This window comes from Coenobita brevimanus, chromosome 108 (genome assembly GCF_032717465.1).
Source record: "Coenobita brevimanus isolate Jiangsu-jjx chromosome 108, ASM3271746v2, whole genome shotgun sequence".
NCBI lineage: Eukaryota > Metazoa > Arthropoda > Malacostraca > Decapoda > Coenobitidae > Coenobita > Coenobita brevimanus.
The window spans coordinates 14,177,099-14,189,214 of record NC_137061.1 but is presented as its reverse complement, the minus strand read 5'-3'; positions in this window follow the sequence as shown (position 1 = coordinate 14,189,214).

Genomic DNA, 12,116 nt, shown 5'->3' with positions numbered 1-12,116 from the left:
GAGAGTATATTGGTTTTCAAGCAGTAATATAGGCATTATAAGCATTGTTTCACTCACTAACTCATCACCATACCTGACCTTTTTTTTGCCACATTACCTGATCATCATTTCTGACTGTTTCTTCCTCTAATCCTATGTAAAGTTTGTCCTCCACATTGCCATTGATTGGGGAATCACTCTACCCCTGAATTTCGTACCGTGGCATGACATGGCTTTACTGGCCAGGTCACTGATAACAGGTGAATTGCTGAGACAATGTCATGCAGGGGGAGGAGGAGGTCATGCTGGGCAAGGCATTGTCCCTGCCTGGCATCTTGTAGAGGAAGGTGTCATGTGTATCCGTACCAAAAATCACTCGCGAAAATTGAACATTGTGCAAATTAGGGACCTTGCAAGTGATTCGCGTTTATGTACGTCGACGGGATTGGCAGTGACAAAACATGTGGACGTTAAAGAATGTCGACAGGACGCCGCGGGTTAAAGGGTACAGCAATATTTGGTTTGATTCTTACATCTTCCCTCCCTTTCCCCCCCCCTCTCTCTCTCTCTCTCTCTCTCTCTCTCTCTCTCTCTCTCTCATCATAATTTCTTTTACTTTTCATTTCAGTAGTCTGTTATCTCTTCCACCCTGCACCCTCCACACCCAGTGCCTGCCAAAGAATATAATTAGGAAGGGAACAACCGGATGTAATACCTACCTACCACCGGATGTTTATTGTTTGTTTTTTATATGACAGTGATAAAAAAAAATGGAAACTTATGAATGTAGTTGTTATATAAGCTTCAATTGTGAAAGTCGATGAGTTACGTAATGTATTGCGTGACTTCATAATCATATACATGATTTTTTAAAACTTGTGTTCAGCTTTGAAGAATACAGCAACATTTGGTTTGATTCTTAAGTCTATGCATGTGTGTGTGTGTGTGTGTGTGTGTGTGTGTGTGTGTGTGTGTGTGTGTGTGTGTTCTTGCCTAATTGTTCTTACCTAATTGTATCTTTACAGGAATGAGTCAAGCTCGTACTGTCCCGTGTCTTAAACCATATTTATCGTACATATCCTTAAATTTGTGAATTGTTTTGGCACACACTATTTCATTCGGTAGTGCATTCCATTGATCAATTGCTTTGTTTGGGAAACTGAATTTCCTTACGTCTTTATCACCTCTCTTCTTATGCAGTTTTTGCAGTGTCCTCTTGCTGATGCTTCTCCATATGTTAAGTAATCATTTATGTCTATTTTCCCCTTTCCTGATATGCATTTATATAGCATTATCATGTCACCTCTTTTCCTTCTCTCCTGTAGTGTTGGTAGATTTAGTTTATTTAGTCTTTCTTCGTAGCTTATGTCCCTTAAGCTTGGTATCCATCTTGTAGCGGCCCTTTGAACTTTTTCAATCTTGTCTATATGTGTGTGTGTGTGTGTGTGTGTGTGTGTGTGTGTGTGTGTGTGTGTTACCGTTATGACAAAAAAATATTTTCCCTATTTTTAAAAACCCTGCTATGCTGGGTTATGAACTTTAATGCATAAATCACAAATATCACGTTGGTTTTGCAATTGCCTTGAAAAAGTTTCCCCACACAAACATTTTCCATCGGGCTATATTTGCCCATTTTTTTTAAATTTGTGCTGTTCAGTCAAGATCGATATATTTGTACTATATTTGTGTTTGCAGGGTACTTAGTGTTTATTGAGACGGCAGTACCATGGCATACTTCAAATCTAGTGATTCTGTCGTGAAGAATGCGCGGAAATGGAGTGCAAACCTGCCGAAGTCAAATTATATGAAGCGGCATAAACTACCCAGGATAGGAAGTTTGACTGTGTCAGAATGCCTTCAAAATGTGATATATTGGGTAGGTACCATGTGTTATTAGAGCAGGATAAACTGAAGAAAAGCAGGATTCAGCAAATACAGTATATGGCGAACTAATCCAGTTATGGCAAAAGTTTAGTTTTCCTGCATTGTGTCAACAAGTGATTAAAGCACTGCTGAAGAAACTGATCAGTGAATATGGAAGCTACCAAAGAAGACCAAAAGAAGTGTTTTAATGAGCTGAATAATCTTTTTGACATAACCGAAGTTGATGGAGAGTGGCTTTGACGGGAAGATAGGGAACTATATCATAAACAAGTTACATCCGGTGGAAAACTCGATACACTACACATCTCAAAATGATCGGATCTTGAATTTGGCTCTCTATTGTATTTTGTTTTTCTCTTGGAGGGAACTGTTACTGCGGGCTCATGGCCTTTGGTTCCTTCTTCCTCGCATAAAAAAAAAAAAAAAACTTGCAGCATTATCCACAATCCATCCACCAAAGAGGCGAAAACACTGTGAAACAAGTGATACTCCAATAACACAGCAAGTTGGTACATCATATGAGATTGAAACTGAAGGTACTACCTCAAGTATCTCCACAAGTGATACAGAGAGCAGTAACAATGAAGAAGCCCCAAGCACAAGGAAGATGCCATCTTCAACATACCATGCAACGAAATTGGCAACAGGTCATTGGTTGTCAACCAATAAAGCATCTACAGTGTGCTCAATATAATTCTTGGTAATGAAGGCATCCCTTTTTCCACACCTACACAATCTGGTGTATAGTGTGGCATTGTCAGGGCTGGAGAAAATAGATGGAAAAAATCAAATCGCTTCTACAAGAAGAGAAAAACTATTGTTTGCATTTTGATAGAAAAAAAAAAAATCCAATAGAGAGTACCAGGTAGTCTGCCTTCAAAACAAAACTAGGAAGATCAGTTTGGGATCATAAAGATCATAAAAATGCAGTGGATCAGCTCAGGATATGTTCAATGGCCTTTAGAAAGTTCTAGATGATATGATGCTTGGTCAAGTATTAAAATGATCATTTGTAATACAACGGCTGTAAACAAAACTAGGAAGATCAGTTTGGGATCATAAAGATCATAAAAATGTAGTGGATCAGCTCAGGATATGTTCAATGGCCTTTAGAAAGTTCTAGATGATATGATGCTTGGTCAAGTATTAAAATGATCATTTGTAATACAACGGCTGTAAACACAGGACATATGAATGGTGCTTGTCACGGGGTTTTTTAAAATATCACGGTAATTTTAAAATAAATGCTTAAATGTTATTTAAATTGATAATAATATTCAATAATATTAAAGAGCAGGGACAATGATTGTCTTGCTAAATCGTGCAACGATTCTCTAAGAACGAGAATTTAAAAACTTTCTCCACAGTACACAGCAGAGACTAATTACTCACAATTGCTGAATTACTGTACTGTTAGCCCCTGGAGAAAGTTACTTCACCCCTGACAATAAATAACTAATACTAATAATAATATCAGGCTCTTGCTGATGCTTTAACTCCTATCTGGCACAACGGATTTTAAGTTAATACAACAAGACTGGTCTAAGTACCAGTTATGAAGGCAAACGTTTATGCAAGCTAGGAGCTATATGGAAAATAAGCTTAATTTGGAGAAATGAAACAAGATTTTACTTTACATTAAGCTCAAGGAAAAGAACTGTTAAATTTATTAATCACAAAAATAAATTTAACGTTACAATTCAAATCAATTAAATGAGACGCACTCACTCACTCTCACAAAAGCTAAATACTTACGCCTAGGAAAAACACCTTAACTAAACTCTTAAAACTAGGATTATACAAAAGGAAATACCGGTCGATGAATGCTATGTATCACCCGGGGGGTGGGAGGACTGGATTAACTGTGAAGTGGAGTTTGGGTACTAGCTGACCTCTCACACTGCTGGCACAGGACCTCTCTCCGTCGCAGCAAACACTAGACTGAATTCAAATAATGTATAGGCAGGATGCACAAGCCACCAGCTAGAGAAGGCGTGGCTAACGGTTGAGGGAAGCAGAGGCGAACAATAAAGAAACAATAGTATCGCTCAGTAGCGCACTTAGTGACGTGCATTAAATCGGTCACTTTTGAACAGTGACGAATGTTTTGAAAAGTATACTCCGAAATGGAGAGAGAAACGGTTAACTGAGCGATACACAGTGAGTTTTCCACTAATAGTTCGTGGCTTCTCACAAAAGGGAAATGTCACGAATTGATTCGTGACATTACGCCCTTACAAAGTTAAATTTTTTCCTTATGGGAAAAAATTTGTGGATATATATATATATATGTACACATCCTAAGTCATTCGCACAAGATTCACACTGTGGTGTGTGTGCTATCCTGCTACAGGAGAAAGTCGCAGTCGCCAGTGAGCGAAAAAACTCGTATTTACGTTAATAGAAGCAAGCTTGAGGGAAAAACTCCATGATGACGGTGAAAATCCTGTACTCAGGTCAAACTGAGCGAAAATTCGCTACATTTACACTGACAACTAATTGTTGTGTAGCGTGGTGTATGTAATACACGGTGTAGGTGTGACAGTTGTAGTGTAACTGTACCTACGTGTAAAATGACACAGTAAATAATGATATGGCGACGACGAAGGCAGAGGAGAAGAGGCGGCAGCATGCGGCAGACGATCAGCTGGTCCGCACAGCAAAACTGCTACACCCATTGCTGAACCTGCAAAACCAATTAAGGTGGAGCATCAAAAGTGTCAATGAGACAAAATTCTTATTACGTTACAATTACTCTCTCTGCCTAGCAATCAGTACATGCTACGAAAAGTACACTCGAGGTCGCCATTAATTTTAGCACACGATTAGTGTCAGCAAGTTGAGAATCCTTGTGCAAACTCGGGTCTTCCACAGCCTCGAACCGCACACGGGTCCTCAACCTGTGCCTTAACCTACAGTTCTTATATTAATATCAGAGAGCTGAGAATCCTTGTGCAAACTTGGGTCTTCCATAGCCTCAAGTCGCCTCTGCGGAGTTCTCACTTCCCCCTTAACCTGCAGTACTTATATTAGTACTGGGAAGCTGAGAATCCTTGTGCAAACTCAGGTCTTCCATAGCCTCAAGTCGCCTCTGCGGAATTCTCTCTCGAACTTCCCCCTTAACCTACAGTACTTCTATTAGTACCGGGAAGCTGAGAATCCTTATGCAAACTTGGGTCTTCCATAGCCTCAAGTCGCCTCTCAACTTCCCCCTTAACTTACGGTACATAATATGTATGTACAGGCCCTGGACATAATGTGTCCTGTGGGGCCAAGGGGCGAGACGTCAGGTCTGCACCCACTTCACCACTACCCTGTCTCTCAACTGTCTCAGAGATTACGGGTGTGGTTACAAATGGCACAGGAAGGGCATGTCCCTGATTAGTGGTGATACTTTGGCACACACTGCAGGAACGGACAAAACTATCTATGTCCCGTCCCATCCCTGGCCAGAAAAAGTCAGCTCGGATACGGCCCTGGGTCTTCCTTTTGCCCATGTGATCCCCTGAGACTGAACAATGACCCCATTGTAACACTGCTAGGCGGTACTTGGCGGGAACGACAAACTGCAGTCGAACCTCGCCCTCGGGTGTTCGTGACTCATGGTAGAGCCGTCCTTGTTTGCGAAGGAACTTGGCTCGACCTCCCCGTGAATACTTAATCACTCGACCCTTTTGTTTGTTCCGCACGGCAGCAAGTGTCGGGTCAGAATGTTGTTCTTGTACAACAAGTTGACTACACATCAGATCTTGCGGCGATTCAATGATCACTGGGGTGACACAGTCTGGAGCCTCAGTCATGGCTCGTGTTGCCGCAGCAGCCGAAGTCTGAGTAGCAACATCTACGGCACAACTATTTTTGATGCCAGGTATGTTGCCTAAGATGAGGTCAAATAAAGGTTCTGGCATGACAACTGCAGCTGTCAAGCCAGTGAAAAATGGAGACGCCACCTGGATACGTGCCTCAGGGAACAATCTCACTGATCCATCAATAAGTCTAACTTGGATCTGTCGACCTGTATACTCATCAGGCCGAACTAAACTCTGCTTAAAAGAGCAACCTGAGGAACCATTGTCCCTCAGGACATTTACAGAAACACCTCCCACAGACCCTGGCTGAACAAGAAAGGCAGTGTTGCTGGTGGAAGGGTCTGAGGAGGTAGCAGCCAGTCATTCATGAGACTGCGGAACAACCGATGCAGCAAACGTGGCGCCCTGGGAACTAGGTGTCTGAGGAGAGTTCATGATCGGAGGGGGACTTGTGAAGTGTTGGGAAGTACCTGTACTGGTAGAGATGGCACCACCGGGTACTTGTGGAATGAAGGCTGCATTTGCCTCCTGCCTCCGATACACTAATTGACCTGACTGAGGGTAACGTGGCTTGTCCTTGTATTGCTGCTGATGCTTGGGAAACTGCTGCTGGTTGGGGTGCTTGTTGTACCGCTTCCACTCAGGTTTCTGAGTGTTCTGCCCCTGGTCCTTCTGTGGTTTGCTTGGACCTTGACCATTACTCTGAGAACGGCCTTGGTGCTGGGATTCAGTCTGAGATGGCTTCCCAGACTTGGCAGTATCTTTTCTGCTCCAGGTGTTTTGCTTACGAGCTTGATACCCGTATGCAGTAAAGAATGCGTCAGCCTTCTCTGCCATTTGGCTGGCATCTTTCACCTGGCAGATCTTAAGCTGTGCTATGAGCTCAGCAGGCCACGACCTTTCTAGCTGTGTACGCAGCATAAGGTCAATTATCCCCTCACGCGTGGAAGGAGTTTCATCTTTCTCCATCCACTTATTTAAGTAAGCTGTGAGACGATCAAGGAACTGAACAGCTGTCTCCTTGTCTTGGAGACGAGCTCACATGAACTGAACTTTGGCGTCGTCTACTGTGAGACCATACGCCTTAATGAGTGCAGCTTTCATCATCTCATATGTGAGATTGTCTCCACGAATTCTGTGGAGAATATCGAGGGCAGGGCCCTCAAATAGGCTAAGAAACTGAAGCCGCTTAGCTGCCTCATCCAGTTGATACATGTCTGCCATGTCCTCAATACGAGCTATGTACGGCTCGATTCACTCGCTTTCATTGTATGAAGGAAGCTTGATGCGTGGGGTCGCCAGGACATGTGCAGGGAGAACGCTCGTGGAGCTTGGACCAACTGCAGCAGATGTGTCTGAAGCCAAGGAATCTCGCTTGAGCTTCAGCACTTCAAGTTCATGTCTCTCGCGTGCTTCTCGCTCGGCACGTTCGTGTTCTCGTTCTTTGTCTCGCTGTTCACGCTCGTATTCGCGCTGTTCTCGCTCTTGTACTAGCTCGTGTTCGTGCTGTTGTCGCTCGTATTCGCGCTGTTCTCGCTCGTATTCGCGCTGTTCTCGCTCTCGTTCACGAGCATCTTTCTCACGTTCCTGCTCGTAATTAAACCGTGAGAGAACGTAACTCTGTATTTTCTCTGGGTCAGTGAGACCCATATCTTTGGCTTCCTGTACATAAGCACTGGCTGCCATGATGCTAGCTCAATTTACTAAGTAACCGAAACTGAGCACTGACTGCTTAGCGAACAAATGCTAATAAACACAAGTAAAGAGTACAGACACAAGTTAGTGGTGACCAGTCTTATCTAGTTAACTGGCAAAGATTAAAGCAAAAATGCAAATGACTGGGAAGACTCAATAATAAACACAATGGGTACGGCGACTTCCCAGGAGCGAATAAAATCGTCTGGCGTTACCAAAAATAAACTAGAGTTAAGTACTCTATGGATTGATAAAGCAAAATTCACTTGCTAAATTAACGGTAAACACCAGTAAACTTGTGTCTATAAACTTTAATGATAAATACCTAAATATGAATGAGTGAGCACTATCTCGTGAATAGCTTTAGGGTTAGGAGTTAATATCCTGGAATGAGGTCGCCAATTGTCACGGGGTTTTTATAATATCACGGTAATTTTGAAATAAATGCTTAAATGTTATTTAAATTGATAATAATATTCAATAATATTAAAGAGCAGGGACAATGATTGTCTTGCTAAATCGTGCAACGATTCTCTAAGAACGAGAATTTAAAAACTTTCTCCACAGTACACAGCAGAGACTAATTATTCACAATTGCTGAATTACTGTACTGTTAGCCTCTGGAGAAAGTTACTTCACCCCTGACAATAAATAACTAATACTAATAATAATATCAGGCTCTTGCTGATGCTTTAACTCCTATCTGGCACAACGGATTTTAAGTTAATACAACAAGACTGGTCTAAGTACCAGTTATGAAGGCAAACGTTTATGCAAGCTAGGAGCTATATGGAAAATAAGCTTAATTTGGAGAAATGAAACAAGATTTTACTTTACATTAAGCTCAAGGAAAAGAACTGTTAAATTTATTAATCACAAAAATAAATTTAACGTTACAATTCAAATCAATTAAATGAGATGCACTCACTCACTCTCACAAAAGCTAAATACTTACGCCTAGGAAAAACACCTTAACTAAACTCTTAAAACTAGGATTATACAAAAGGAAATACCGGTCGATGAATGCTATGTATCACCCGGGGGGTGCGAGGACTGGATTAACTGTGAAGTGGAGTTTGGGTACTAGCTGACCTCTCACACTGCTGGCACAGGACCTCTCTCCGTCGCAGCAAACACTAGACTGAATTCAAATAATGTATAGGCAGGATGCACAAGCCACCAGCTAGAGAAGGCGTGGCTAACGGTTGAGGGAAGCAGAGGCGAACAATAAAGAAACAATAGTATCGCTCAGTAGCGCACTTAGTGACGTGCATTAAATCGGTCACTTTTGAACAGTGACGAATGTTTTGAAAAGTATACTCCGAAATGGAGAGAGAAACGGTTAACTGAGCGATACACAGTGAGTTTTCCACTAATAGTTCGTGGCTTCTCACAAAAGGGAAATGTCGCGAATTGATTCGTGACAGTGCTGTGGTTAAGATACAGAAGAAAATGACTGAAAAGGGTTTGGACAAACCACAATATATTGGGTGTCAGCATAATATACTGGACAGGATCATAAAGCATGTTTTGGACTTTTTTCTGACAAAGGTTTCCACTAAGCCAAATATGAGTTACGAGTTTGATGAGGAACTGACTGAAAAGTATGCAGAACTCCAAAGTTCTTTTGAAGCAGGTAAGCAATGGAAATGGGTGGAAATCCAGGATGGAGAGATGACTTCAAATTCCTGTATGAATTGTGCAAACCATTCCAATTCTGCAGGGAACAAGAGGCATTTCCAGAAATCAAATGGAGGAAGCTACCATTATTACATAGCACCCACTGGAATTTAAGGGCAATTTACACCCTAATCCCATATATTCTGCTACCAAACTGGAGAGGCACATTGGTGATACCAGCACGCTTTATTGCCTATGGATGGCAAGAGGCGTGGTTTTCTGGTCAGAAAGCAAAGAGATGTCCTATGAAACCCTACTGACCAGCGATAAAGAACTCAAGTGCCCTAGCGCACTGAAGTGACTTGAAACCCACTGGAGCAAGGTGAGATCTGCTCTGAACATACCACGGACCAACATCATTACTGAAAGAGCAGTAAAACTGATGGAGGAGTTGAGTGGAAAGTGCAAGAAGGACATACTTAGATGTGAAGTTTTTGGCAACAAATACACTGTAATTATGTAGTGTGCATCCTACGTTTTATTATTTTTGTGTTTTTTGCAAAACAGTTTGACTTGGTGTGGGAGAAAATTGATGAAATTAAGCAAAATGACTAATACTTTGTGTTTTGTACCAAAATGCTGATCGATTTCCGCTGCAGGCTAATTATTTTTTTCTAGTCATAACCCTATTGTGTGTGTGTGTGTGTGTGTGTGTGTGTGTGTGTGTGTGTGTGTGTGTGAAAATATTTACCGTTGATTTAAGCCCTTCAGCCCAAGGACGCAGCCCTGTAATATATTTTTGTTACCACCAAACCGGTAACATTTGGCTGACTATACCTGAGCACACAGGTAATGAAGAGGTTACTGCAGGCCGTTCCTAAGCGACTCGAGCTCCAAGTCTCTCCCAAAATGAACGAAAGGTATAGCACGAAAAACATAAAGATACTCCACAGGAGTGAAGGATTAACAGGATTACTATGATTACGTATTATTCATTTGAATCAAGTTGTCAGCAGAAGATTATATTTGATTTAGGAGGGTAGTTAGCAGTGAAGGAGTTAATGAAGGATAGATCTGTCTTTCTCCAGTCAGACCATTTTTTATTTTCCAGGGTCATCTGGAGATGGTAAGAGAAAAAGAAAAATTGTAGCTATCGCATAGAGAGTTAATCTCCGCCGCACTGGGTGACATAGTCCTTATTGTGCTCTTACTACCTCCAGATGATTTCATTCAGCTTAACAACAGGCACGGACTGGACACACCGTTATTAACTTTTCTACTTGGCTGTGCTTCCATCATGATTAGAATGGTCGTGAATTAAGAGTAATAAAATAGTAAATGATGTCATCGTACTAAATAAATTAATAATAGACTAGATAATTAACTGGCAGCTTTTGGCACTGACAAGGCAATAGTCGATACCGTAGAGGTGTACTCTACGTGTCTGTAGATTTCGTAACATTATTACTTAGCAGTTTGTTCTGCACAGTATGTCAGCACTGTATCTTCTTGTATGTTATTGATGAAAAGTGTTCTGTATGAAAACGTTATAATAAAAGAAAATTATCAGGAGTAATATGCAAAGGAAATAATCAAGGAAGAGTTGCAATGAATCCATTAAGCCACTTAAAATACATATTAAACATGAATATAACAGTATAAGACAAAAAAACACTCTCCAACACTCAAATGGCGGTGTCAACTCTAGTGTTCTGTTCTAGGTAAGTCAAATAATTTTAGTCAGCTAAGAGTGAGTGTGTTCATTAGTTTCAGCCTAAATTATATTCACAGTAGACCGGAATCTTCTTTCCTAAGGGTGAGTGACCGCCACAATTAACCCTCTCCCAGGCTGGTGGAAGTACGAACTGGGAAGGGATGTGTGGAGGAAAAGTAATGTATGTAGAGATACAAGTGTGTAGGTGTGTGTAGGTGTGGATGTCATCGGTGGGACCAACATATGAAAGTGCATGCTAACAGTAACCCCTTGAAAGTTTGAGATGTTCACAACTAAAAGTAGTTGCTTGATTCAGATGAGTTAGTCGTGGGAGCTTGAGAGTGTGTACCATCAGCCGTTTCATCGTCAGGACAACTCTAGTATTCTGTTCCACTAAGGTAAGACTTATTTACTAAGCTGGGAGTGAGCCATACGATCCTGAGTACTCTTATTAAGATATATTGCTCACTCCCATGGTCAAGACAACTCTAGTATTCTATTCCATCTAACACCAGACGAATTAATTATGGTGAAACTGAGTAATGGGAGCAAAAATGTTATGCATACGATGTCTGATCGAAAAGTATCCAACCATATATATATATATATATATATATATATATATATATATATATATATATATATATATATATATATATATATATATATATTCTCATAAACCAGTGAGGGCAAAGGGATGCCACTCATTGAAACGTGACCTTGAATCGTTGTGCGTATGCTCTTATATGCTCAGCACTACCGGCCAACCTAATCGCTGCCGAGCAGCGTGTGTTTGAGGACGTGTACTACTTGCTCGTCGCATTTTCGTTTTATGCTGATCAGAATCCGGACTTCATGAAGATAATAACTAGCGATGAGTCTTGGGCGTATGGATACCACCCAAAAACGAAAGCTCGGTTGTCACAGTGGAAGTCAACGAATCACAAAGGCCAGAGATGGCATGCTAGGTCTTGAGCAAAGTAAAGTTCATGTTGACAAATTTTTTCGACTACCAGGGTGTTGTTCATTAGGAGTATGCTCCAGAAGGCCAAAGAATCAATAAAGAGTACTACCTGGAAGTTGTCCATCGCCCGTGAAGACGAGAGTTGTGGGAGGCGGAGGACTGGCAGCTCCAGCAAGACAATGCTCCAGCCCACTCATCCCTCCTCATCAAGGAGTTTTTGGCCTGACACAGAATCACACAGGTCTGGCAGGCTCCCTACTCTCCTGACATTGCTCCCTGCGACTTTTGGCTATTTTCCGAATTGAAGATGCCTCTGAAGGGTTCGAGAGTTGAGGGCATAAATGAGATAAACAAAGCAACAAAGATCTCGTTGGTGATCCAAAAAGCTGACTTTGCAAAATGTTTCCAGCAACGGAAAGGCCGCTGGGCTAAGTGTGCTGAGTCCCAAGTG